This window comes from Catharus ustulatus, chromosome 3 (genome assembly GCF_009819885.2).
Source record: "Catharus ustulatus isolate bCatUst1 chromosome 3, bCatUst1.pri.v2, whole genome shotgun sequence".
NCBI lineage: Eukaryota > Metazoa > Chordata > Aves > Passeriformes > Turdidae > Catharus > Catharus ustulatus.
The window spans coordinates 23,107,703-23,134,728 of NC_046223.1; the positions used below are offsets into that span (position 1 = coordinate 23,107,703).

Genomic DNA, 27,026 nt, shown 5'->3' on the forward strand with positions numbered 1-27,026 from the left:
TGGAGAAGGGTGGAGACACTTACCCACAGACACTGGTTTCTCCTGCTAAGTGTCCCTACTTTGGGCCCAGAGTGCCCGTTTCCAGCATTGTGCTGCTGGCTGTGGAGCATCTGCCTGATTCCACCCTGTCTCACTTAAGCCCTCAGGCTCCTGAAGTAGCTTGAAAACTGTGTTGTGGCCAGGACTTGTTTTATGATTTCCCCTTCCTCTGCACCTCTGAAGGGCAGCTGGTCCACAGCAAAAGCCCAAGGGAGCATGGAAGCTCGAGCCCAGAAGGAGGGAGATGGTTATTCTTGACATGTGCTTAGTCACCTAAAGCAGATGGTGTTGTTTCAGGTTCCTGATGGGATGACTTTCAGCTCCCAAAAACCTTTCAAGTTTGACCATGCAGACATGCTTGGAAGAATGTCAGATGAGTACACATCTGTCCAAGACCTTTTACCAAACAGCAACGTGAGTACAATTAAATTAACAAAAGGAGAGTTCACAATTAAAGCTGGAGCGAGTGCATGGCTTGCTTTCAAAGAATGGCTGGAAAAATGTTCCCATACCAGGCACACAGGCCAGAGCAGTTTCCTCACATTTCATTCCATGAAGTTTTATATTCTTCCTGTTGCATTTTGAAATACACTGGAATAAGCAGAAGTGCAAACTTTACAAAAACTAGTTATTGATCTTCTGCATCCTTCACCATCTGCTTAGTTCCAGTGTCTAAAAATATTCAGTCCTTGCTCTTGCTCACATGATTGTTGAGAAAATGCTAGAGCTGGTAAATCAGAAAAGCACATTGTGTATTGGGGGGAGGGGAGTTCCATCAGGAAAATATGCTGTCTGAAGGGAAAAACACAGAAAAAAACAACCCAAGACCTGTACTTAAATAGGCAAAAATTAAAGGAAAAAATCAATCAATTTTTCAAACTGTAGGGAGAAAAAATAAAATATACCTAGAATGTTACTTTCTTTTGAAAAATAGCTACACAAACTTGTGACCTATACCCTACTATAAAATTGTACATTTGTTACATGCTTCAAAGAGTTGGGAAATATAAGTTTCTTATTATACCTTTTTGAAAATTGAATCCAACTGAACAATTTATAGGTTAAAAATATTAAAACTGGAGAAGATGTATCCAGCACCAGGATATAACAGCACAAGTACTGCCTAAAAAAAAGGTATATTGGGAAATTGTTGTAGACTTAAAAAGCTGGAAGAGATTATCTTAATTTTGATTGAGAAACAAAGATGCAGTATAGAGGACTTTGTCTGACTTCTAGGGTGACTGAGATTCTGAGGGCAAATAGAATCCATTCATTTCAGTGGGAACTGTATTAGTAAATTCCCAGCTCAGCTTTAAAAATCTCCATTTCTCTCAGGGTTTTTGCATGGTGCCCACAACTACAAAACCTAAACATGGCTCAGAATAAATTTCATCACCATATGGAGGTCCCTAGTGAAATCAGCTAGATCATTCTCTGTTAGTTTGTGAATTGCTGATTGGAGTTTGAATGTGAGCCCTCTGTCGTGGGCTTTATGTGAGTCTCAGGGATGAGGAATTTGGTATTGTTAGAACAGATAAAAAGAAAAGTGGGATATGCTGCCATGTACTATTTAATGAATATTATTTACCTATTTACCCAAGCGGCCCTTTTGAGTCTAGTGACATCTGTCACCCAAGGTGACTTTAAGAGGAGAAAAAGAACAATTGGAAAAAAACTCCCAAAAACTGGGACTAAAAAATGAAGATTTAAACCAAAACTTTCTGGAGATCATCTGTGTGGAAGAAGTAGTGTATGCATGTCCTTCCCTCAGTGATTCAGAAAGTGCAGCGTTGCCTGATAAATTCTGTGTGTCTTCAGGGTGCTTTATTTTTTAATCTAATAAGTAACAACATGAATTTCCAATACCAAAGCAGACAAATGACTGGTTTATTTAACCTTATGTTCTGTGTTTGATACTGATCACCATCAGAAGGGAGGGCACAACCCCCAACCTATTTGCCTACATGGAAATCCTTTTCCTCACCTGCAGACCTGGTTACCTTGTGTTACACCATGAAGAAGCTAATTATGCACCCAAACCCATCAGAGGTCACCTCTGAAGCTCTGAGAGTACACCAGAGCCAAACAGGAATTCTAGGATGGAAGAGATCTTTGTCAGAAAAAGCCAAATCGTTGGAACCAGAATGTGTCTTGTATCCAGGTGGGTTTGGGGCCCAAAGGTTCCCGTGAAAGCCTTCTGGCATGCCAGTATCCTTTCACTCACTTCACCTGGTGGGCTTCCAGGGGCCATGGATCCAGGCTTCTCCATCATTTGGATTACTCTGGAGCTGGATCCCTGTTGACCCTCAGCTCCAAGGCTGCTTGCTTCAGGTTCAACACTCCTAAGGCTTTACAGGCTCCTCATCACAGGGCTGGGAGCTGAGAAGCCAGGTGGGGGTGAGGAGTCTGGGTATCCTGGGAAAGGGGAAAGCTGGAAACTTTCTTGTCAACCCCATTAAACCAAATGTCATGATTTCCCTCTCCAAGCCTGCCTTCTAAGGCAAATTTTGAATTGTCTTTTCTGAAACAGAGAAAGGGCACCCCTCCCCAAGTGCCCTAAACTGGTGCTATTGCAGTTTGTTTCGTACCTGTGATCTTGAGTGTAATCCTGAGCAGGAGCTTACAACAAACCTCAGATTTGGTCCTACTGGGGTGCAACATTTGGCTTTTGGCCTAAGAAAGGAATGTCATAAAAAGTAAATAAAATACTAAATATCTATGTTAGGGCTAGGCTTAATTAGGGATTACAGAGTGTATCCAGGAGCTCAGGTACTTGAGCTTCTGAGTGCCCCTTCCCCAAAGGGAAGTGATGGGGTAACTAACCACCCAAGTTTTCTGGCTGGGCAAGTGGAAAAAAAATTACTCTTAGAAGTTCACTAGCTGAACTAATTACCAGCAAATGATTGCCTGGGGTTGGACCATTTATTATCTCATCAGCATTCAGTGCCACTTCCATAGGATGAAGGAGAAGGAAGAAGAAAAAAAAAAAAAAGCCCAGAAACATGAGAAGGAGAGCAGATGAAAGGACAGCAGTTAGAAGGAAAAAAAATGCTTCTTAACTCTACTCTGTACTTTTTCTCTCTAATAGATCCCCCTCCCAATCCACCCTAAGTAGAGCAACTGGCATGTAATGAGTTCTGCAGGGATGGAGTATCAGCAGCAGGCTGAGACTTCTCACTTTGTGCTTGACTAGATCCCCAGATACCCCAAACTTTTTGGAGCAGAGGAAGAGTCAGGTGGAGGCAATACCTTTATATATATATATATATATATACACACACATTAAAACAATACATGCATATGCACAGACAGAGTGACAACTTTCAGCTCACCAGCATTTCTCAGGACGTTGTTGTATCCGTTGGCTGCAAGAACAATTCAAATTGACATGAAGTTTCCATCTAGACTCTGAGCAAGATGTGCTTTGGACGCTGGTTTTGCTAACACAGAGGTCTGCTTCCTGGAACTGAAGATGCCTCCTGGAACCACACCTGGGACATTTGGAAACTTGGATTTGCCTGGGGGTAGTAGTCGCAGCTGAAATCTCAACTCTGCTACTGTGTGAGGTAGTAAATGTCTTCTCTGCTTGCACTGAGTCTTTTACCTTGGAGGTGGTCTTCCCCAGATAAAATGGGATGCTGACTCAGTGGAGATTGATGGGAAAAGGCTGCAGCCATCAGTGTGCTCACTCTCCTTGCAGCTGCTGTGGGTGTGCTTGCCTGCCTGGTAGCACTTTTCTCATCTCTCTTTGCATGCTGTGGTGTTCCAGGAACTCCTGCCCTTTCCTTTTGGTGAGGTTTTCTTTCTCTAAATGCAGCAAGCCAAGGAAGCGATGGCTTGCAGGGAAGGTGCTAGCAAACCTGGCTCTTGCTCCTAGTACATTTTTAAAAAATGAGAACATCCTTCCAGTAATCCATGTTTGCATTAGATGGAAATGTTTTGGCTTCCCTCCTGTCCTTGAGAGCCCAGTGGTGTGATAGGAATTTGGGAAATGCAGGCTCTCAAAAGTAATGTAAAGAACAGATCCACCTATTCAAATGCAAATTGCTAAAGAAGAAAACAAGGGAATTATTTTCTCTACAAAAACAAAACCCCAACAAAATAATTCATTCTTTTAAATTTAGGATCGCATCCCACATTTTTTAGATTATTTTTCTGTCAAAATTTCTAGATTGCACTGTCTTCAGATTCTCTTGTCCTGCTGGGATGCTTATTGAAGAGAGACTGAAGCAACTTTCTGTCCAAAGATTAGTGTCACACATGGGGCTGTCACTCCAGATCTCGTGGGAGGAACAAACCTCCTCTCTGGATAATTGTAAAAGTTGACAATAACATCTGAAGAGAAGCCAGAAAACCCATGCAAGGAAATCAAATGCACACTGTGACCAGTGCATGATTCTGCAGTCTTGTGGGCTGCCTTGGGCCAGCCCAGCCCTGTTCTAAGACTCTTTCCAACTCCAGCTGCTAATGAGGGATCTCCACTTACTCTAAGGATACTCCAGTGTGTGCTGTGAAGTGCCCAGCAGCTGCTGAGTGCTCAGCATGTGAGCAACTGAAGAGATGTAACTGGCTAGAGACCTGTTGCTAGTTAGGATTATACAATTCTGGTTTAAATTTAAAATTCTGTTTTTTTAAACCAGAAGTTTACACTCCTAATGTTTTGTCTCGTACACACAAACTGCAGGGGGAATGAGAACTGCATCTTTTCTACACAACACTCCCAAGGCTCAAATAAGGTAGAAAATTCCTCCTCATACTGGTCACTAAAAGAATACAGATTTCAAAATTTGGAGGTGAGAACTAGGAGTTTATGTGGCAGGACTGATTTTTCACTTTCCCTTTAGTGTTCATCAAGCATCCAGAAACTTGGCATGGCAAGAATCCTGATATCAAAAGAAGCAAAACTCTTGCTTGTTGCTGCTATGAACTACATGCCCTGTGTAAAGAGGGCTGCTAATCTTTGACATAAGCACAGTTACACCCATCTTCACATTGGAGATGCCTTTGGTCTTTGCTGGAGATGTACCAACAAATGCTTGGTTGGGCATCCAGCCCTGCAGCTTCAGGAGTCCACAGCCTTTTTCTGGGGTTCTTTTTGTTTGGATTTTTTTTTTAAACAACTGGTGTTAAGACAGACACAATCCTTCACCAGGAACATCCTCAGAGTTAGAGGACGTTCAGTGGAGCAGCTCTATTATTGTGCACTAAAGGCTAAGGTCAGTTTATATGGGCTTCTTTTAAGGCACTGGACACTTGTCTTCTGTGATTGCTTCCACTGTTCTACATGCAATTATTTTGCCCCATTTTTACAGTATTCAAGGAGATGGAGGTCAAATATTTTGTTTAAGTATTTTTTCTTCTCTTGACCTCTGCCCCCTGAGGTTGTCATACCTCTATTGCCAATTCCTACTCTTGTATTTTTCTCAGATGATCAGTAGCTGTTTCCCTGAAATGTCCTAGCCCTCCTAACCATGGGTACACCCCCCAGGTGATTAGAAGCACCACAGCTCTACAGCTATAGGGTATAGTCTTCTGGTCTGCATTAATTTGAGTGAATTTAGGTGGTGACTGCTCTCTGGGGCATCAAATAAAGAATTTATAGGAAGAAAAATGCTGCAGTATGGCATGTATATAATTTTCCTCGTTGGGCGTGAAAGGAGGGATAGTTACCCTTGGACTGAGAGGTACCAGAGCTGGGAGAGGGAGAGATGGGCGCTCAGCGCCTTTCAAGAGCCGGTCACCCTGCGCTGGCAAAGGGAGACACAAGCCAAGAGCAGAGGTCTCTGAGATGAAGCAGAAAAAATTCCTTAAGCAGGGCTGTCTGCTGGGCCGTCCCGTTTGCCTGCCGTGTCCACAGAGCTCCGTATCCATTTCTGTGTCCGTGTCCGTGTCCGTGTCCTTGTCTGTGTCCCTGTCTGTGTCCGTGTCCATGCTGGGTCCGTGTCCTTGTCCGTGTCTGTGTCCGTGTCCGTGTCCGTGTCCGTGTCCATGCTGGGTCCGTGTCTGTGTCTGTGTCTGTGTCCGTGTCCGTGTCCGTGTCTGTGTCCGTGTCCGTGTCCGGGTCCGTGTCCTTGTCCGTGTCTGTGTCCGTGTCCGTGTCCGTGTCCGTGTCCGTGTCTGTGTCCGTGTCCGTGTCCGTGTCCGTGTCTGTGTCTGTGTCCGTGTCCGTGTCCGGGTCCGTGTCCGTGTCCGTGTCTGTGTCCGTGTCTGTGTCCGTGTCCATGCTGTGTCCATGTCCGTGTCCGTGTCTGTGTCCGTGTCTGTGTCCGTGTCTGTGTCCGTGTCCATGCTGGGTCCGTGTCCTTGTCCGTGTCCGTGTCCGTGTCCGTGTCCGTGTCTGTGTCCGTGTCCGTGTCCGGGTCCGTGTCCTTGTCCGTGTCTGTGTCCGTGTCCGTGTCCGTGTCCGTGTCCGTGTCCGTGTCCGTGTCTGTGTCCGTGTCCGTGTCTGTGTCCGTGTCCGTGTCCATGCTGTGTCCATGTCCGTGTCCGTGTCTGTGTCCGTGTCTGTGTCCGTGTCTGTGTCCGTGTCCATGCTGGGTCCGTGTCCGTGTCCGTGTCTGTGTCCGTGTCCATGCTGGGTCCGTGTCCGTGTCTGTGTCCGTGTCCGTGTCTGTGTCCGTGTCCGTGTCTGTGTCCGTGTCTGTGTCCGTGTCTGTGTCCGTGTCCATGCTGGGTCCGTGTCCTTGTCCGTGTCCATGTCCCTGTCTGTGTCCGTGTCCGTGCCCTGTCCGTGCCATGTCCTTGTCCCCGTCCCTGTCCCTTCCGTGTCCATGCCGTGTCCCTGTCCGTGTCCGTGTCCCTGTTCCTGTCCCTGTCCGTGTCCCTTTCCCCGTCTCTGCCCCTGTCCGTGTCCATGCCGTGTCCCTGCCGTGTCCGTGTCCCCGTCCCCGTCCGTGTCCGTGTCCGTGTCCGTGCGCTCTCCGCCGCAGCCGCTGGGTGTCAGTGAGCCTCTGGGTTAGCGCCGCAGCCTGCCCGCGGGAGCGCTTCCCAAGCCGCCACCGCCGCTTACAAAGTTATTTCTCCCCCGCCCCGCTTTTCCTTCTTCTTCTTTTCCCCTCTGTTGGAAAATATCGAGATTAGATTTACACTTAAGACAGGAACTTTGCAGCCACGGCAAGGTTTTGAGCTTAAAAGACAGCCAAACAGAGCGAAATGCGTGCAAACGAGACTCAGAAACGATGACTGTAGTGTTTAAAATTTTGTTTTGAAATGTAATTTAACTCCGGTCTGGTCAGATCCACCGACTGATACTCTAATCCCAAGTGAAGCTTCTCGTTGATTTAAGAAGCTTCTGTTGGACTGTTTTCTGGATACAGAAGAAAAAAACAGAAAGTGGATAGCTTTTTCTTTCAAGAGTTGAAAGCAGCACTCGTTTGAGGTTTTAAGAAGATTTAGAGAACGGGGATTGATCTGCCAACATCAGAGAAGAAATCTGGTGACAAATATCAAAACTTCATAGAATACTTTACCACTGACAGATACTATTGACTATCACCTTTCTGGGCTGACAGACCCACTCATTGCTTATTTACAATTTTTAGTTAAACAAAAAGTAACCTCCAAGTTTGACCATGAGAGGCATAGAATTAGGAATAAAATTCCACCTGCCTCTTTAAAAACCTTTCTGAGAAAAAGCTTAGATAAGTAAAGGAGCTGCTTCATCATAACCCTTCAAAATGTGCTGAGCCTCAGCTACCTGTAATACTACCTGATAATTACATGCAAAGACCTGGGTATCAAACACCTGACCCGACCTTGTTGTCACCTGGTAAATGTCAGCACATAACAGAATTTCCTTAGAGCAGTCCCAGGGACTTTTCACCACAAGGTAAGGGAAGAGAAGCAGGGGAAACAATCACTGTCAATGAAGGAAGGGGTTTGAGTGTTACTTCTCCCACTGAAGACTCTCTGAGGAAACGGACGTGGAGCTCAAAAGCTTTTGAAGGGGCTATTTAAGGGAAAACCACTTCCAGCTGCCAGATTATATGAAGGTGAAGCCCTGGATCTAACTCTGCAGATGTGTTCAAATTGTGGTTTTTGTGGAAGGGGTAAGGGAGAGAAATAGATAGCAAAAAGCAGATATTTTTCTTATTGCCATCTTTAATTCACATAATTGTTATTTGAATTCTAGTACTATATTAAAAGCAGTGCTTCATGCATATGTCATCTCAAAGGATCCCAAGCAATTTATTAGAGACTTTACATCCATAGGAAGTGATTTACCCTCTGTGGTAATGCAGTTACCTTTGGAGAGAAAAGCAACAACTGTTTGAGATCACAGTCACAGTACCTGATAATTTAGCCTTGGACACTTCAGTGTCATGTGGAAATCATAGAGGGGAATTCAGAGAAGTGGGAAGTCATTTCATAATTGAGGAGGAATGTGGCAGGTAACACCCTTGCCCCAAGAAATGAAAGAGCCTTTAAAAGCCATCAGTTCCAAGATGCTGCAACACTACAAACTCCTACTGAATTGCAAAAATCTGTAGCATTTATATTTTGCTTAGAGGATTTTTGTCCAAGTTCTGGCCAGAGTCAAGTCTTTTGTAACTTGTGAGAGCTGTCAAGATCAGAGCCCCAGGTGGTACAGCTGCAGGCCATGTTTAATAGTTAATGCTAAACAATGTCATATTTGTATCCTGTTATTCACATGCTATTGGAAATTTGTGAATTTTAAAAAAATACACTGTTGAAGACTGGATGAAACTTCAAGATAGAGCTCCTGATGCTTAGCCTACATTTTGCAGCTCTGGAGAATATTTGTGTATAATCTTGAATGCCCCAAGCAATTGTTCAGTTAGTCAGCTCTACTTGATGGGATTATAATTTCAAAGTCCATTCTAACTTTTGTCTTGCTCAGAAATATGTACCTTGGCTGCAATGCAGAGTGCACACCACAGATACAAGGCTGACTTTTCATTTGGGTTTGCATGCATGATTCCTCTTGATTTAGCTGAAGCTGATCGTACATCTGAGACCACCAGAGCTGAGAACCTCAGCTGTGGTGTCACTGACCACAAAATGCTTCCTCCCCAGCCTTCAGTTCAACCTTGCAAGGGATCAGTTTAGAGCTCTCTTCTTTGGAGCAGTGTGCTCATAAGGAAGCATACAGTAGGGCAGACTGAAACCTGCTTTGGGCTGAGAAGGACCCCATTTTCTGCTGGCAGAATCGCAGGGTCTAGGAAGAAATGTGATGAGAAGATCCTCTCCTTTCATGTGCATCACTTGAATTGGCCACTTGGCAATTTATAACCTCTATTGCAATATCCATTTTTTCCCCCTCCCCAGAAGCAGGCCCTGCTTTCCAAGAAGTGGCTCAGCACTGGAAAATGTGGATAGCCCAGGTGCTATGCTAATCAGATAGACGTTATTTTGGGATGGGTGGGTAGGTACAATCTGCCATTCAAAGGAACATGTGTATATGGATGGCAGGAACTGGCTGGCCATGAGTAGTTGCACCTGCATGTCTGGGAGATCAATATGATTGTAAATGCTCCTCTAGTCCCATATAACAAGAGTCCCTCTCCCTTAATAACCACAGAAGTGTGCATCCACAGGAAGAGATATCCCATAGAGAAATAAAACCAATAACTTGGGGGAAAAAGAAGGTACCATTACATTTATTTTACAAATAATGGGTAGATCAGAAAAATGGCTGTCTGTGGAGGGGCAAGACTAAATCACAGGTCTTGAGATTCCCTTCTCTGAGTTGCATTTATGGTATTTTTTACAGAGTCCACTATCTCTGATTTATCATGAATACTTTACTCTTCGGGTTTTGCCCATTTATTTTTCTTTTTATTTTCCTTTTCACTATTTCTTTCTTTTCCCCCCCATGGCTATTTTTTTGAAGTAGACCCAGGGAAGTCCATGTTGGTAGCAGACTTGGAAATCAATTTTAAACATAACTTCCCATTCATACCCCACATCAGTTTATTTATTTATTCATTTTTTAAAATCTATTTTTTTCCAGTTGAGAACTGTGTAAATAGCCCTGATGAGCCTTGAGGGCTCTCATTTGCTTAGAGAGATTAAAACAAGCTGGGAAGTCTCCAAGCACATGGGACAGAAGGTACAAAATATACTTTAACTAGAACCGGTCAAATAATTTATCCCAGATTGTTTATGAGACCTGTTGTCCCTTTTTGGTTTTGTGTGGCTTTCATACTTTTATTTAAGTATTATGTTTTGTAAGCAAACCTGGGTCTACAACTTGTTCAGAAGCTGGTAATTTTTGAGTATTTGCAATTTATCAGATCTTTTATGGGATTGATCAGCTAAATCATACTGTGTTGTGGGGTTTTTTCACAGAAACAATTCTGCCTATTTGCATATAACCCACAAATATTATTAATTCTATGAGAAATAAATTTCATTTCAATATGAATGATAAAAAATACCTCTCTGTTACTGGGATTTCCACCCAAATTCACCTAAACTGGCATTCATGGTGTTTTTTACTCCTTACAAAAAGGGGTAAGTCTTGCCCACCTGTTTACTGCTAAGAAAAGAAAGGGGATGTCTCTGTCAGGAAAGCAAATCCATGAATGTGGCAGCACACACTGCACATTTTAGAAGCTCTTTGTTTTGCATTAAACTATTTTTTTCTCTCTCATTGGCCAGTTTACTGTGCAGTGGACATTGCACACAGATTTTGTCTAATGACACCATGATCTACTAGTCCATACAGTTGCTTCATGGATCAAATCCTTTCTGAGTGTACAGGGTGGGATTATTTAATATAAAAGCATATAAGGAAAACACCCTTGAGCCACGTTTTCTGAACAAGATCTCTGTCTCTCTCACAGAGAATGACTCTCTGTTCCACTTCCCCTGTATTATCTTACCTACACAGCTCCTTGGGAACTGCATGGCTGAGCAAGGATGCTTTGCTGCTCGAACAAAGCCTGGCATTGTCCAAGGGGCAGACGCACAAATCTGGACCTCGCCCCTGGAAGAGAGCAGAGTGACCCTGAACCCGAGCTCCCCCAAAAGCAAAATGCAGCAGCCATTTCTCTGACCTGGGGTTTGTTCCACAGCCCCTTCTGAGAGATGTTAACCTCCAGCTTGTACTACCACACGTGAAAACTGAGGCTGAACAAAAATGTCAGAGCAGAGCTCCTGTTGGTTGCGTGGAAAAAAGGGAAATGAAATTGGTTTGTGCATTTTAACTTTTGGAAAACCTCAGGCCATGGGTGCTGAAGCAATTCTTTCTGTGTATCCCTGGCTGACTGTGCTCAGCATAACCCTGAAATCTAACAAATGCTGACCTTGCTCGTAAAAGCAATACATTGTTTTTAAACATTAGTTTCCTATTCCTGACAGATAAGTTGAAAAGTTAACAATGCGCTAAGGCTGTAAAATGTTGGCCAGAGTTTAGATTTCACCTCTGTTTAACTTTTTGTCAACAGATTGGCATTTTCCTCCCCATTCAGAACAGTTGGGTTTTGCTTTCAGCACTGAGTAATAGCTCTTAGATGCTCTCTCACGCAGAGATTTGAGTTCAATATTAAAGCATTGATAACACTCTTATTATCAGAAAGACATGGCCTATGGGCTCAGAGGGAATCTAAAACAGCTCTTTCAGCGCAATAAAAGAATAGTTCTGCATTATGTGACATCAAGTTCCCAGATATATTACTTAACCAGATCACGGCATGCTAGCAGATTCAGGCCCATGCAGGCCTGCTAAGTCTTTCTGAAATTACTTCCTTTCAAGAAAACAGTGCCCCAGTGCAAGATATCTTTGCTAACACACTGGGTATAAATGACTGCTCCTGCAAGTTAAACTGCAGAGCCAATACTCCCTGGGAGAGGCTGTGTTGGTTCAGCAGGGTGACAGAATCGTGCCACTGGGACTTCAAGAGTTAACGATGTTAGCTGGGGGCTATGTTTCAGTCGCTCTACTTTGTGCTGTGCTGGGTTTAAATGCTGTTGAAACTAAGTTAAGGGCAGTGCTGAATATCAGTATATCCACTGAGCCAAGGAGATCCATTTATTTTTAATTGAATTAAATTGCTCACAAAATGAAAGTAGCATACTTTCATTAATATTTCATTACTTACAGTGTTAAACAATGATCACAAAGAAAACTTTGCTGGTGTCTTTTCCATCTCTGAATTTTTCTGTAACTTTATTGCCTGAGATGGTCCTGTTGACCTTCCTGTGATTTGAGTGTTAAATGCTACTGAGGCTGAGAGCTACTGCTGGGTTTTGTAGGCTGAGGAACAAACCTGAACCTTGGTGCTGAAGCTGCTGTGGAGTTACAGCCAAGGAAGGAAGAGTGGGAGATTTGCATTCACAAAGGAAAGGTGCTCACCTTAGCACTAGGCAGAAAGTCAGCCACAGAAACATCAGTGTCTCATCTGGAGCAGGAAAATACTGTCGTGGCTACTGCTATTACTTTTTTTTATTTCAGTGAGTTCTGTGGTTGGTGGAGGTAAAAGAAAAAGATGTGACATTTTCCTTCCGATCTGAAAGCAAAAGTTAAGCATGATTTAGATATCTCTGAAATTAAAACCAGGCTCTTCTTGCACATTGCCAAGGAATTGCGTTGCTGAGGGAGTCAGTTATGCCTAAAATTTGCATTGCAACCCTTAATTTCATACTATGAATGTGGCCCATTGTTTTCCACAGTGAGGTGCACTAGATGTGTATTTATATTCTCCCACCTATTTGCACTATGCCCAGCCAAGTATTTATGCAAAAAGGCGAGGTATTGTGATCACAGCACAAATCACCATGGATGGTGCAGATCTGGCCAAATTGGCAAATTCCTCCATATGTTCCCTGTCTTTCCCAGCAAGCAAATAGGTAAAAATTACTAGAGGCATTGAAGGTTCACAACATTTATTTTTGTGTATAGTGTTCTATTTAACATAATCCAGTTCAAACAGAAATGAAACAAGTCCCGAGACTTGAGCTCCAGAGATGTGAATGGTCTAGTTGCTTGTAGTGGTTTAGGCTGGTTTATCTCAGTGTGGCTTTCAGCAGTACTGGATGACTGAACTGAAGCTAGAACTTTGAGGATTAAATATGTATTTGATACCCTTCCAGTCAAGACTAACCCCTCTGCTTTTCACAGCATAGCCTTATATCACTCATAGAAAGGGTAATGCTATTAAACCAGAGCAAGTGAAGATGATGTGGTGTTTTCTCCTCAAAAGTTTTCTGTAGCTTGAATGTTGCTTAAGAAATTACTCAGCTCCTCATTGACATGCTGACTGTGTCTTCTTGGTTCAGGAAGCACCTAATATGGTAGGAAGTGACAGACCTGCTGTTTCAAAGCCACATTGCGACTGTGAATGTGGACAGTGAATGTCATCGATTAAGGTTTAGGTCCATCTTCTCTCAGGCTGCCTTTCTATGTAGCTTCAGGTGCTCAGGTCTTTCAAAGATGTAATCTTTCCATGTCTTGAAGGAAGGAAATTGTAATTCCTTGGGGCTCTCATTGGAAAATGAAGAAATCATCAAGAGAAGGGAAAAATGTCAATAAGACACTTCAAGTAGCACATTTCCAGGCAATCATGCTACTTTTAGTGTGTTAAAGTCAGTTGGCCTTTGGACAAATGCCTCGTCATAACACCACCCGAGGTGTGTGATAATCGCCAAGAAATGCTCTACCTGTCATGTCTTATTGCTTAAATATTTATGCTTATGACATTTGATTCCTACACTCTATATGTCATCAGAATGTTTCACTCACAGTAGATATGTCATCACCCACCAGGAACAGCTGACACTAAGGATTAGAACACTTTCAAATTAAAAATCCCTAAACAAAGAAATGACATGCTAGTAATTGTCTGGGGTAGTATAAATCAAATATATGATGATATGAACTAATAGATTTATTACATTAAGCTGACCCAGCCATTTAATTTGATGATTCCTTTGCCTCGCTTAACTCTGTGAGGAAAGCAGAGAAAGAATAGGAGTTGTATTAATGGTACTTCTTATTTTGATGAAGGTCATGGTGTATTTCCTCTCAGCACCACCCTGAGGAGTCAATAGGGAAGAGTGCAAATTCTGTGGCAAAAAATTGCTAGGGAGAACTGAGTGTGCAAAATGAAAACCTCCTGCTAAGCAGTTTCTGTCTTGAAAGATTGTTTTAAAATGTTCCCAGTGCTTCCAGTACAATGTTGGGTGACCCTCAATAGGAGATTGGCATCAAATAGACAATAGAATTCCAGCTAGAATTTTGTCCTTACAGGACAAAACTCAAACTTCTGGTTAGAGGAGCTGGTGCTCCTGCTCCTAGCCCATGTTTCCCTGCTGTAGGTCAGGAGGAAGTGATGCCCACCCTCTGAGCCTCCAGCTGTGCCCAGGGCAGTAGTCCTGCCTCCAGGGGATGTCTAGAAGCTGGGCAGGGATGCAGGAATACAGCAGAGGTGCTCAGCCTTCAGCACTGCTCTAGCAGCTGCTCTTGGTCTCTGCTGAGGCAACCAAGGGTGCAGCCATTCCACAACTTAGGTATGGAGCCATGGGCTGCCAGCTGGATCACCCTAGTGCCAGATGTTTTTAATTGGATAAAAAAGCTGAAATGCTGATATTTTCAAATGAGCCACTATGTATGGATGCTGCTGCCCTTCACTGAATAGAGTTAAATCTGGTCAGTTATGTGTTTGAAGGCAGGGCTACTGCTGGCATCAGGAGCCTCCCTTTAGACCAAGCACTCACAGAAAGTAAGGTCTCACCTCTCTCATTAATCACCAGGGCATGCACTGTAGTCACAGCAACTCTGGTTGTATCCAGAAATGCTTATTTAGGGTCTTTTTCTCTTTAGCATCCACCAGTGTTGAATTTAAACAAGGACATGGACGCAAGCAGGACAAGAGTGTAAGCTCATGCCACATGTGAAAACACACAAATTGAAATAGATACATGACTGAGATGGACAGAAGATGCATAATTTCCACCTTAACTCTTCCCCTGCCATTTCTAGTTCAGTTAAAATAAACATTATTAATCAAAACATTAGTTGCTAGCAAAAGATAAAACCAAATAGGTCTAATATTTTGATGCTTGAAGGATGTTATCAACTAATGCTTATAGATCCATTTCCAGCAGTCTTCAAGCAAAATTTTCCCCTCAGAGCTGCGTGGCAGAACGTGCCCTGAGACAATGTGCTCTGACTACACACATGTAAAGCCCTTTGATGCGAACGGGGGAATCCAGAACACTGGATTTGCTCTATGGCCCTAAGTGAAGGATTCTTCCTTTTGTGTCAGAGCCGCACGTATCAGCGCTTTCACTCATGGATTCTGTACATCTCCCTCAAACCAGCCCAAATAAAGCCAGCAGCACGTGATGTGTCCTGGCACTGGCTCAGCAGGGTGGCATTGAACAGCTATATATATCTGGCACAATGTGGCTTGCACGCTGCGTGTGCATTTGAACTCATGCATGGCAGCTCACCCCGAGAGGCCAGCACACCCACAAAGGACAGGCAAGCAGTCGCCCACAGCCTCTGGCCACAGCAGGAGAGACTGCCCGCCGTACCTGCTGCTGGGCACGTGCCCCTCCCCTTTATGAAGTTATCAAATGGGATGCCCTTCTCTCTAATAAAGGGGTTATCTGAGGGGAGGGAGGGGACGTTGTTTTGGCTGGAATTTCACAAGGCACAGGTGGTACAACCAGCTGCAAGATCTTTAGTTCTTGTTGGCTGTACACCAGCTCTTGGTCTTTTCATAGTTCTTTCACTGGTAGTGAAGGAGGAGGAGTGGCAGGAAGGGACAGTGGGCCCTTGATGATGTTGTTCAGCATCAGCAGCTGTCTCAGGTTGGCATTAGGCTCTGGAACAGTTCCTCAGGAGGTGTTTATGCTGAACCGTTCCCTGGTGACACTGGACGCGATAGCAGAAATGGTAATGCAGCAAAATGCTTACTGAAAAGGATCCATGCAAAAGTCTGCCCCATCTCTGAATTTCCCTGTGCAAAACCATCTTTTACTTTGTAAGCTGCCTGGGCAAACAAAAGGTATTTCTCCATAGAAAAGGGTAGATTTTCCCACCATTTCTTCCCCTGAGTGATACAGCATAAACTGTGGAAATGGACGCAGCCCCCAAGCATATGCCTCTAATTAACCAGTTATTTCTGAGGCTGCTGAGAGTGGAAATTACTGGAGATAAGGAGCCAGATCTCGGGTTTACACAAGATGGCATGCTCCTGAGAGAATAGAGACAAAACCCAAATAATGTCAGGATGTGGAATTAGAAAGAATGCAAGCTCGCAAGAAGGGAAAACAGTTTAAAGAAAATAAATGGTTTAGGGAAGAAGTAGGAGGAAGCTGGCAGTTGCTTCTGCAGAAAGCTGGGGGCTTCCCAAGAGGTACAAGAATTTTATAGGGAGATAAGACGAAAAACTTCTGTGTAAACAACACAGGGACCATTTTTCTCAGACTTCTATATTCTACCCTTCTTCATGTCTCAACTGCCTATGGAGATCACAGGAGCTTAACTTTGATGGCACAATATCTCGAGAAGCTGTTTGTATTGGAAGCCCTGTTTGATTTTTCCCTCTGTTAGTGTGTATACATTTATGCTCTCAGAGGGCTCCTTGAGAAGTTCCTTTGAACTTTCATAACACTTTTTGACCATAGAAGTATGAAATGTAAGGGACCTCCTGGAGGTCATCTTGTTCAGCCTCCGGCTCAGTGCACAGCTATTACTAACTGGCCAGATAATGTCACATCTGTTTTTTGGGGCTTTTTTCTTGATGATTCTTGAAAGTCTCCATGGATTGAGATACCAGCTCTTGGGTAGCTTGTTGCTGCACCAGGAAATTATTCCTCTAGTGAGTAAGTGTTCCTTACTGACTACTCTGAATCTTCTGAGCCACAGCTCGTGGTTAGGTTGCCTGGAATTGAAAGAAAAACTTTCCAAATAACATTAAAGTGGTTGATATGAAGAGCAGCTCTTTAATGAATCCTTCATGTGCTCAAAATATAGCTATGAGCACTTGTGGTGTCAGATTATCACCATTTTATTAGTTTAATTAATTAGTATCTCTGGAAAGTATATCTAATAAGAGACCAGTTGTCCTGGGAACCCACCCTGGGACCTACCCTACTGGAGAGACTCCAAGGGGTTCTTCGCCCTATATTTTGTTATGTCTCCCAAGTGCTGGTGTAAAACAAGATGTCCTTGTTAGAAATTCTTTTCTTGGAAATAAGACTAAATAGAATTTCAAGAATGTGACATAATGTGTTAGAAAGAGTAATCTACTATTCTAAAGTGCAGGAAAATTCTAGAAACTATACATCTATATGTTAAAAATACACAAAGCTACAAATATATAAAAATAAATATAAACAGATAAAAATTCTTTGTTGCTCCTTGTTTCACTGTCTGCCACTCCCAAGAAAAGCAGCTCAGTTGTCCTTGTGACTGCCCTTCCAACACTGACTTTGTGACTAGAGATCTCCCTTCCCAGCTTCCTCTTCACCTTCTTAAATCTGACCAGTTGATTCAATCTTTCTCATGTGCTGATGATCCTGGTCTCTTTCTACTGGGACTTTTCCAGTTTCTCAATATCCTCTTTGACTTCCAGATGGGTCCAAATAGAAGAGGATGAAAACTTCCCTTGATCTGCTGGTTGTGCTCTTACCATAGCTTGGTGGGCTTTGCTTTGTATTTCCTTGGAAGAGAGTAACTCCTAAAAGTAAAATGTTTACACCGGTGATATTTGACCTTCTTCTCATGGCCATACTGTAGAAGACTCCCAGCAGTAAGACACAGAACTAACAAAGAAAAGATTTGGGGAAACCAGTTTAGAATATTTTACACCGATTTTCTGAAATGGGGACGTGCTTGTGTACCATGAGCAAGCAAAATGCAAGTGACTGCTAACAAAGTGAAACCTGCTGAAGCCACCTCGACACTTCAGAAAATGTGGCCCTGGGTTCGCCTCAGTCAGCTGTCTTTTTCTGCTCTCGTGTGCACAGTGTATTGTGGAAAGCCAGATAAGAGCATTTATTCAAATCCAGCAAAAATAAAGCTCCTCTTTCTCTGCTAAAACAGGTTTAGATTTGTATCCTGCAAACTGATACAAAAAGCCTTGCTTCTCCACACAAGAAAAGCCCATCTCTGGGAACACTGAATATACAGAACGTGTGAATAAAAAGAGAGGATGTAACATTTGTGAGATGCTTGTGACAGCCACTCGGCAAATGAAACACATGTATTATGACAAAATCACAAACTGCTGGCTTGGCAGATTCCCTGGGAACGGGCGGGGAAGGTGATAGCTGCTCGAAAGTCAGAGAAAGGATCAATATTGAATAAATCAAAACAAATATGTGATAGGTTCTGAGACTGATATAAAAATTAAATACCAGTGAATTTGAGGCACAAAAATATCCAATTACTGGGCTAGTGCTACAGTCACTGTCATATTGAGAAGAGGGGGAGGGCAGAATGAAATTACTGAGGGGGTAATAGCTGGAAGTATTTCCTCTCAATACACTTGGCTCAGGAAGATGCTTCCTGCTGTTGATATTTTATGCAGAGAGAAGTTGAGGCACAGACCACAGTTCTCTTATTTCTCCTGGTCCTCCGTTGGAGTCCACTGCCTGTTCCCTTTCCCTCTGCTATCTATGCCTCTCCTCCATTAAAACCTGGATTTGCCCAGCAAAGGAAATGACCACTTAGTCATAAAGGGACCAGTTTCTCTGTGGAGAGAATCTTCAAACCTAATCCAGTGTAAGAGGGGAAAAGCCTCTGATACTCATGGACCCCTGGGATTTTCCTGCTTAGAAGCCCTTTCCATTTACAAAACTCATCTTTACTGTGCATTCTTCTCCCAAATCTGCCTGTTTGCATAATTTTATGCATTCTCAGGTGTTGTCCTCGTCTTTTAAATAGTGTTTATCTTTCACTTTACACTAAAGCACTGACATGGAAGAAGCCATTACCATAAGCTTAGTGCTATATGGCTATCCACTTGGAGAGCATTTCACTCTAGGAAGTTTTCCACTGGACACAGGCTAAGATTCCAGGGAAGAATTTCCTGGAGAACATAACATCATCTTTCCTTGTTCTGAAGTCAGTTCAAGATGCTGAATACAATACCTGTGTCAGTATTTTTTAGTATTTCTTATTTGTCTCATAACTGTGCTTAGTGAGCCAGTTGCCTTATAACCCTAGACGAAATGAGCCCTGCTTTTTTTGGGATTTTCAAATTGCAACCCCATGCCTACATCTCCTGCCACTTTTCAATGCTGTGACTTACTCACATGTGAAATATGTGTTCATAAGACTGAGATTTTATAAAATATTATCTCTTCTAAAGAAATAAAACCCATGTCTTTCCAAACTTTCTTCATTGATATCTTTCTTCCTCTTCATTTTATGTCTCAGAAACCTGACATGCTGAGTGGTGCATGTAGATTTATGTTCCTTTAATGCAAGAATATCAGTGAACCTAGCAGAATGTATGGATTTTCTTTTATCCTTAACTGAGCACATAATATGTTAGCAAAATGAATATATACAGTCTCTAGCCTACTGAATTTCCCTCAGATTTTTCACATAACTTTACCTTGCTCTTTCTGTATTTCATTGAAGTAACAGCTTGCCTTAGTTTATTTGTAAGGCCATCCATGCTATCATATTACTGCAGATTCTACAGATAAAGATGAGGAGAAAGTGGAGGAATTGAAAGAATGGATGCAAGAGTAATGTTTATGAAGCACACAGATAACTTTCAGTGGAAGATGCTGTAAAAGTGCAAAGCCCTATTATTATTGCTATTATTACTTTATTATAGGTGGTTACCACACAGATCTCTGACTGGATGAATTAAACTCAAATAAAAGCAAGGACTGATTTCAGCTATTCCTTACTTAATCCTATAAACAGTCAATTGATATCTTAATATATATTGCTGCTGCTCCTGGCCAGGAAGTCATGGGAGGAGATAAGGTATTATTGGTTTTATCTGCTGCGTGCCTTACATAGAGGGCAAATCCAGTTCTTCTTTTGTGTGGAAATATCTTGACATTTAGCTGGGGTCCTCTGATCTTGAAGCTTGAATTTTGTGGTGGAATGCATCAATGTACGGAAATTTGGGGCTCAGATATAGAATAAAAGCAGCATTCTGACTTAACAGTAAATAGGCAGGGAATTGCCCTTTGTTTTCAAGTGGAATCTACCTAAGATTTTTTCCAGGTGGGGAAAACTGTGTGTGACTAATACAGACCTTGTTTTCCATGCTGAAGTGGTGCGTGGGGTAGCTCTGATTAGGGCAGATTTGGGAGGAGGTACCTGAGCAGTGGCTTATAAAGATAACCTGCTGTTACTGAGCACAGACTGCAGCCTCACCTGATGTAAGCTGATGTAACACTACTAATGCCATCGTCTCTTTTGCTGACCTTGGTCTCTCAGTCCAGAGCACCAAAAATACCACCAGCCACACCCCAGCCCGCCCAGCAAGATAAACTCCCCAGCTGCCAGCTCTGCAAGTCACATCAGCTGATTTTAAAGTACTACAGGATTTGTGGGTGTCTTCCAAGTGATATGAACCTATTCTCTAACTTGTCTTTCTCCAGGCAGCTGGAGTGTGGTATTATCAGTTTTTAGCCTCCCCAGAGCTGGTGACAACTGCTCACTCAGGGACTCCCCATTTCTTTACTCGCAGAAAACATCTAGATTTGCAAACACCTACAAGTGCACTCCTCCTCAATACAAACCTTTGACCTTAGGCCTGTTTCTCCACTTATGATACACCCCTGCAGTGGTGTAAATCTGATTTTAGTCTGGATTCACATGCTTATGCCTCACAGGTGTAGCCCTGCACACCCACAGAGGAAAGCAGCCAAGAACATCTCAGTACTATTTATCTCAGGAGATAAATAGTAAAAGACTCAGTCAATAAGAGAACAGTAATGCTTCAGAATTCTTTTTTTTAAGTTGGAAAAATAATTTTAACTATTTAAAAGTGGAGAAGGCACCCCTTTGCTCCACTGCCAAGCAGAGAATATTTGGGACTGCAGCCCCAAAGTCCTGTGCTGTCCTGTGCCCATTGTGGGATCATGTAGGCTTTGGAGATGTTCAAGAAGGATTGGCCCTCTCTTCGTGGTTCTGTTTATAAGGTCCTGTAGGGAGCCCAGAAGTTGTCCCTAAAGGCTGGGAGGAGCAAACATGGGTTTGCTCTTGTGCTCCATAGGAGTCGCTCCAGCTGAGTCAACTAATTTTGTGTTTTCTTGCAGGATTCAGCTGCTTAATGGACATTAATCAGCATGTAAAGGCCTTTATGATGCAGCACCCAAGCCTGGAAAGGGGTCAGCAGGTGCACCCTGGATGCCAACTGCCTGGCTGGGAGTAAGTTGTACCAGATAAGAACACTGCCCTCTTCTCTCCCTGAGCCCTCTGTGTCACTTATTCTTTTTGGGGTGTACAAAATAATACCCTTTCACATCCCTTTCAAAACAAACCCATTTGAATCGGACCATTGCAGCAACAAAATCCCAACCAGGAGCAACAGGGGAAAAAAAAGCACACAAGCCAACACCATGCCCCCCTTCCCAACCATCATCTTTTGCCATGAACTAAAAACCAGCAGCTTCACTTGATTTCATTTTTGGTAATAACAACAACAGAAATTTGCATCTGGGCTGACAATGTGGATAGTGAGTGTTAGCCCAGTGCGATTTGAAATTGGCAAGTTAGAGCAACCCTCTGGAAAACCAGGATTTACAAGGGAAATGCTGACAAACACTTAACTACAGTGGCACTTGCTCTATACTATATAACACATAAAACAGTGAAATGGAACATAAGTCTCTTCTAATTATTGAAAATATTTTGGGGCTGCCTCGTGCTAAAACACTCATTTTCATCTTGCCTTTCAGATAATTTTTTTTCTCTCAAAACAAATTTTGTTTTAAGCCACCTATCTTTAAAAAAAAAAAGTGCTACTAATCACCATTAAAAGAGCAGCATTCTGCACGTGATTTTTGGAAGGCTGTGTATAATAAGAAGAATTCAAGGCTGTGTGGACTTGCATGACACCATATTATTGCATGAGCAAAAAACCAATACTAAATAGTAATAACCATTTGTCAGAGGCAGCACGGAGGATTATATTATAACCCTTTGTGTGTGTGTGTGTTTGTGTCTATCCTATATAAAGCAATCAGACACCTTCCAATTTCCAAACACCTGATAATGCTAAAGTTTATTTTATCACAGCCAAGGTTATATTTTCTTTCACTTCATAGTGACCCTAGGAAGAAGAGGAATAATGGATCGGGAACCTATTATAGCCATTCTGTGTTAAACAGCCAAGTAAAGGGCAAATATAGTTCTGTAGTGGAATCAATCACTGAACCCATCAGTGAGAATGACCCTCCTGGCCCCCACCTTCTTCCCCATGCCTAAGAATTTGCCATATTCAATCTTTAGGCTCTGAACCCAAATGCCCTTTGAAAGTGAATTTATGATCACTTCATCACACTGTCTATTAGCTCACTTTCTAACAAATAGGATTGAGAAATATATGGCAGGAACTGCAACGGCACATTTCCAACTAATGGTTAAAATGTCAGGGCGATAATGTACAAGTGCATCTGCCCTCAAACACAAAATCAAACGCAGCTTTACAAGGGCTGTCGCCATTCCACTTTAGTTAAAGACTTGCAAGCTTCCTTCTTCCCTTTTGCAGGGCTGCAGTTTGGAAGCTGCTGCATCTCATCAGGGCTCGGTTTGCCAGTGCTGTACTGTACTTCATTAGGCAGCTCTATTTAATGGTTTCAACAAAAGCCATCATTTTAGCCCAACTGCCTTGACTAAATTAAAATTTCCAATCTCTGTTTTAGTGTTCTGCAACTGATGTATACATAAGCAAAACTGGTCAACATCTGCCAGGGGGTTGGCCAAAAGTTCTGTAAAGATGTACTTCACATTTCTGAAGCATGTGCAAAGTAACAACGTACTTATCCTCCTGAGGGCTCTCATGATTTTACTTCACCATTTGTTCAGACACACTTTAGCAGCATATAAGCCATACAGTTGATTCTCCCCTTGGTTGCAGTTTTATCTGTAGTGTCATTTTGAGTAATTGGGGTATGGTAGCTGATCAACTTTCAGGTTTCTCATTGGCAGAAAGGGACTGTATTGGCACCAAGAAAGAATATGATGGGTCCTCTCGGTGCCTGAGCAAGTGTCCCTCTTTTGCACTTGGCTACCCAAGGCCATTAGAAAATAAGCTTAATAAAGCAACTCAGTGTATACATCTTAACTATTCCCAGCCAAGGGGATGCAGCTATAGAAGAAATATTTTAAACCAATATGAAAGATGGTAAATGTACATATTTAGTCAGTGATCTGTGAAAGTTTTTGAATTAGTTTTTAAAGCTTTGTTAAGACCAGAACGCACAGATGTTGAAAACAAGTTCAGATGTAGCGACAGATGGTATTTGATTATGAAGCAGACTGTTCATATAATACAAAGATGCTGCTTCTGCCATACACAAGTAACTGCAGAGAGTGCAGTAGAAATTTTGGAAGGCAGAGCAGTTCAAGAGGTTCTTTGTGCGGCAATAACTTTCACGTTTTTCCAGCAGTGCTAGAATTGGGATAATTTTCTTTCTTTTACAGTCAACACCCTCACCCCCCTTCCCCCACTCACCATTTTCTCCCCTGCTGTACAGCTCTCTTGCACTTTTTTTGATCCTCTTTTCAGGTCATTTGAAATCAGCTTAAGGATAACTACACTTTATTTATATTTATGGAATAACAAAGTTCCTTAAGGTTAATAATAACAAGAATAGCTATTACACATTACTGATATTATCCATATAAAAAGAGTACCATGTTTTGGACAAATCCTGAATTTTGCAAGGGATGTAGCCCTATATCCAGAATCGCTGGGCTGCTGTCTTTTGCTGGGGACAGCACGCATGCCTGTGTGCTGGGGCTGCTGCCACGTTCACCTTGTCAAAGGCACCACCACCCCTGCTCGCTTCCCTCCCCAAGGAAACCTGGAAATGCAGGGAGGGAGCAGGGTGAAGGGCAGGGGTGCCTGACACTGGCACGGCTGTGGCGGGGGGTGCAGACCCCTCCTGCCGCCGCTGTCCTCCCGCATTCCCGGGTGCCAAAAGGGCTTTGGGCCGCTTTGCCCTGAGCTCCTGCAGCCTTTGCACAGGGTCATTCTCTGGCAGAGCTGGCGCTCCCCCTTGCCCCACCACAGCACACCTTGACCTTTCCTTTCCCTGCCACCAGCAGCCGGCCCTGGCCCCGGCTAAAGGCTGCTGGACGCTCTGGAAATTTCTGGAAGGGTAGAAACAGCGTTTGAGCAGCAGGCTCTTCCCGATGGCAGGAGAAGCCTGACTGACGGGCAGGGCACATCCCTGCCATGGATGGGCTCGTCAGCTTCCCCCGCAGGTTGCGGGAAAGCCGGCCGGGCAAACAGCGCGGTAAGATCCCGCACGGAGGCAGGAGGAAGCCGGGAGCGTTAATGAATAACCCGGGTTAATGGGCGCCCGCCCGGCTGCTGAACCGGGCTGGTCCCAGCCCTGCCGGGGGTCCCGGGCGATGCCACCACCCCGCATCTCCGCTTCGCTCCCTGCTAACGGGGAGCACGGAGCAGGAAGGGATCTGAGCGCAGCCTTTTGGAAGTGCCCGAGAATTATTCCCCGTGGAGCTCCCCCCGCCTGAGTTCTAGTTTCTCCCAAAGCTGGGAAGTCACAACGCGTATGTTGGCGTAAGAAAGCTCATTTTATATTGCACCGCTTCCAAACACGTACATTTTATCAGGAAAGGTTTGAAATGCACCCCTTGACCCGCGTGTCCTTACGCTTCCAGTCTGTTTGCGGTGTGAGACCAGCGCTGGTTTTCAGACCAGCCTTTGCAGCAGTTTAAACCTCGTGTGTTGTTCAAGATCCAGCCCTGACTGTCCTGTGGCTTTCCTAAATACTCCAGCGACTACTGCCGTGCTTGGGGGCAGGTAAAGCCCCGGTCCGGATGGCCAGGCTGCAGCCCGAGTCAGGCAGGCATGCAGTCCCTGGGGTGGGTGTGTTGTCAGAACCTTGTGTGGATTTCTGAGAAACTGTAAAAATAATAATAAAAAAAAATCTAGAGTGCCTCCACTTCAGAGAAATCTGGCCTTACGGTTTTGACTGGAGCATCATCTCTTCCTTTAAAAGCTCTGACCAAATTATTGAGCTGATAAACGATTTCCCTTGGTTTTACATGTGCTGGCATGAATTATCCTTGAGTGCTGCATATTAGGGTTGTTTTGTACTAAAAGGTGTTAAACACTTGTAATAAATATTTTTCCTTATTTCCCCTAGGACACTGTTCCATCTCTGGTTGGTGAAGCATAAAAAAGAGCTGTCATGCCCAGTTTTAATAGGCAATAGGATTTCAAGCCCCCAGAGTTGTTTCACAGTCTGGCAGTGGCCATAATGAAACTGGCCACTGTTGCCACAAGACTTTTTCCTCTCATGCGTTCTCCCCTGTTACCTCCCACAGCTGCTTGACTGGCAGGTCTCTTGCAAACCACAAACATATTTACATTGGAGCCAGTAGTATTTCTTTTGCTATCTGTGCCATCTTTCTCGGTTTTTATTTTGCTTTGCCTAGACGGAGACTCAACCTTAAGCCTAATTTTAAAGAATAAAATTAAACTGTGCATGCAATTAACTGCATTTGGGTACGAACAGCAGTTCATTTTCATGTGTTTTGTTGTGAAGCAAATAGCTGGTTTGTTTGTTTGTTTGTTTGTTTGTTTTTTCACACTGATTCCCAAATAAATGGGAAAGTACCACTGTTCACTCGCCCAGGATTTATTCACGAAAATGCAATCACAGCCTCCCAGACTCTGGGCAGAGTGAGGTGGGGGGGTCCTTTCTCTGAAAGAGACTCGGTGCCTCACTCTACTCTGTAGCTTTGGAAAGAGTCAGGCTAACCTAAGCCAACAAGCATCCATTTGGGTGTCTAAAATTTTTTAACATTTAAATAAAAGACACCTCTTTCATCTCTTTGAGGTACAGGTACGGCTGTGGTCCTAATAAACTGTCCACAAAAATGGCCATTGTAGCAATTGATGGATTTTCTGCACCCACCAATCTATCAAGCTTTAGTAGGCAGCTTCTCCAAATGCCCCTGCCCACTGAAAAGCTGGGAGAACAGGCAGGCCCTGCAATGTGCCCAGAGGGTCAAACACTTGGACCAGGCAGGGAAACAACCCTCTTACCCCCCAGCTCTTTTTATCTAGCAGCTCAGTCTCCATCCTGGGAGCCCTCCATCCCCATTCAACAACAGAACTCAGCAAAGATTTAATTTTGCATACTTTGTTCTTAAAACAAACGCAATGCCATATTTTAAAAGTCACCGTGATGAGTTTGGGGAAGCACTGGAAGCCACTGTAAAGAGTGAGGGACGTATTTGCCATTATTTCCCAAACACAGTCAGTCGTATGCTGCCACTCTCCCTACTAACAAAGAGGGAAGACTGGATCAGAAGGGATCATCTCCATAGAAATTGTGTTGGCACAACCTAGACTGGGCATAAATAAGTGTACAGACCAAGAAAACGAGAGCAATTAACCCTTTCAGGCTCTCAAATGACAAAATGCAGTCTTCCACAATCAGCTGCTCAGTAATGTGACGTGTAAAAGACCCCAGTTGCTAGTGATGGTCTCAGTGACATAACATTGTTCAATTATTTGCCTTGCTCAGGGATAATTCATGTCTTCCTTATGATTTTTAAGCTAGAACATAGTATCTTTCTTATTGTAAAAATTCCAGGTATTAGGGGAACTGAGGATTTCCAAGCACAGATGGCCAGATCTGCAGAACTTGGATCATTTCAGGGTGCTTGAAGCCTGGGAAAGTTGATTTGGCCCTCTGCAATGACAGGGACTACTTGCCAAGTTCCAGTCTAGCTCTGAACTCCTGCAGTATTCTGAGATGCCAATAACTAGGATTTCTTATTTAGAGATCTGTGTGCTTTCCACTGCAAGGTAAAATGGCAAATAGTGTTCTGA

General features: G+C 43.4%; 1 long non-coding RNA gene across 2 annotated transcripts in view; it reads left to right on the forward strand.

The window, feature by feature from the left end:
- The window catches only part of LOC116994069, a 111,183-nt gene that overhangs the window by 55,069 nt on the left and 29,088 nt on the right, over positions 1 to 27,026 (forward strand). The window contains exons 6-8 of one of the 2 annotated variants that reach the window (XR_004417409.1): positions 337 to 453; positions 2,030 to 2,200; positions 21,247 to 21,358. This is a non-coding gene — a long non-coding RNA (uncharacterized LOC116994069). The remainder of the gene's footprint in view (positions 1 to 336; positions 454 to 2,029; positions 2,201 to 21,246; positions 21,359 to 27,026) is intronic. The other variant, XR_004417408.1, reaches the window with a different exon arrangement.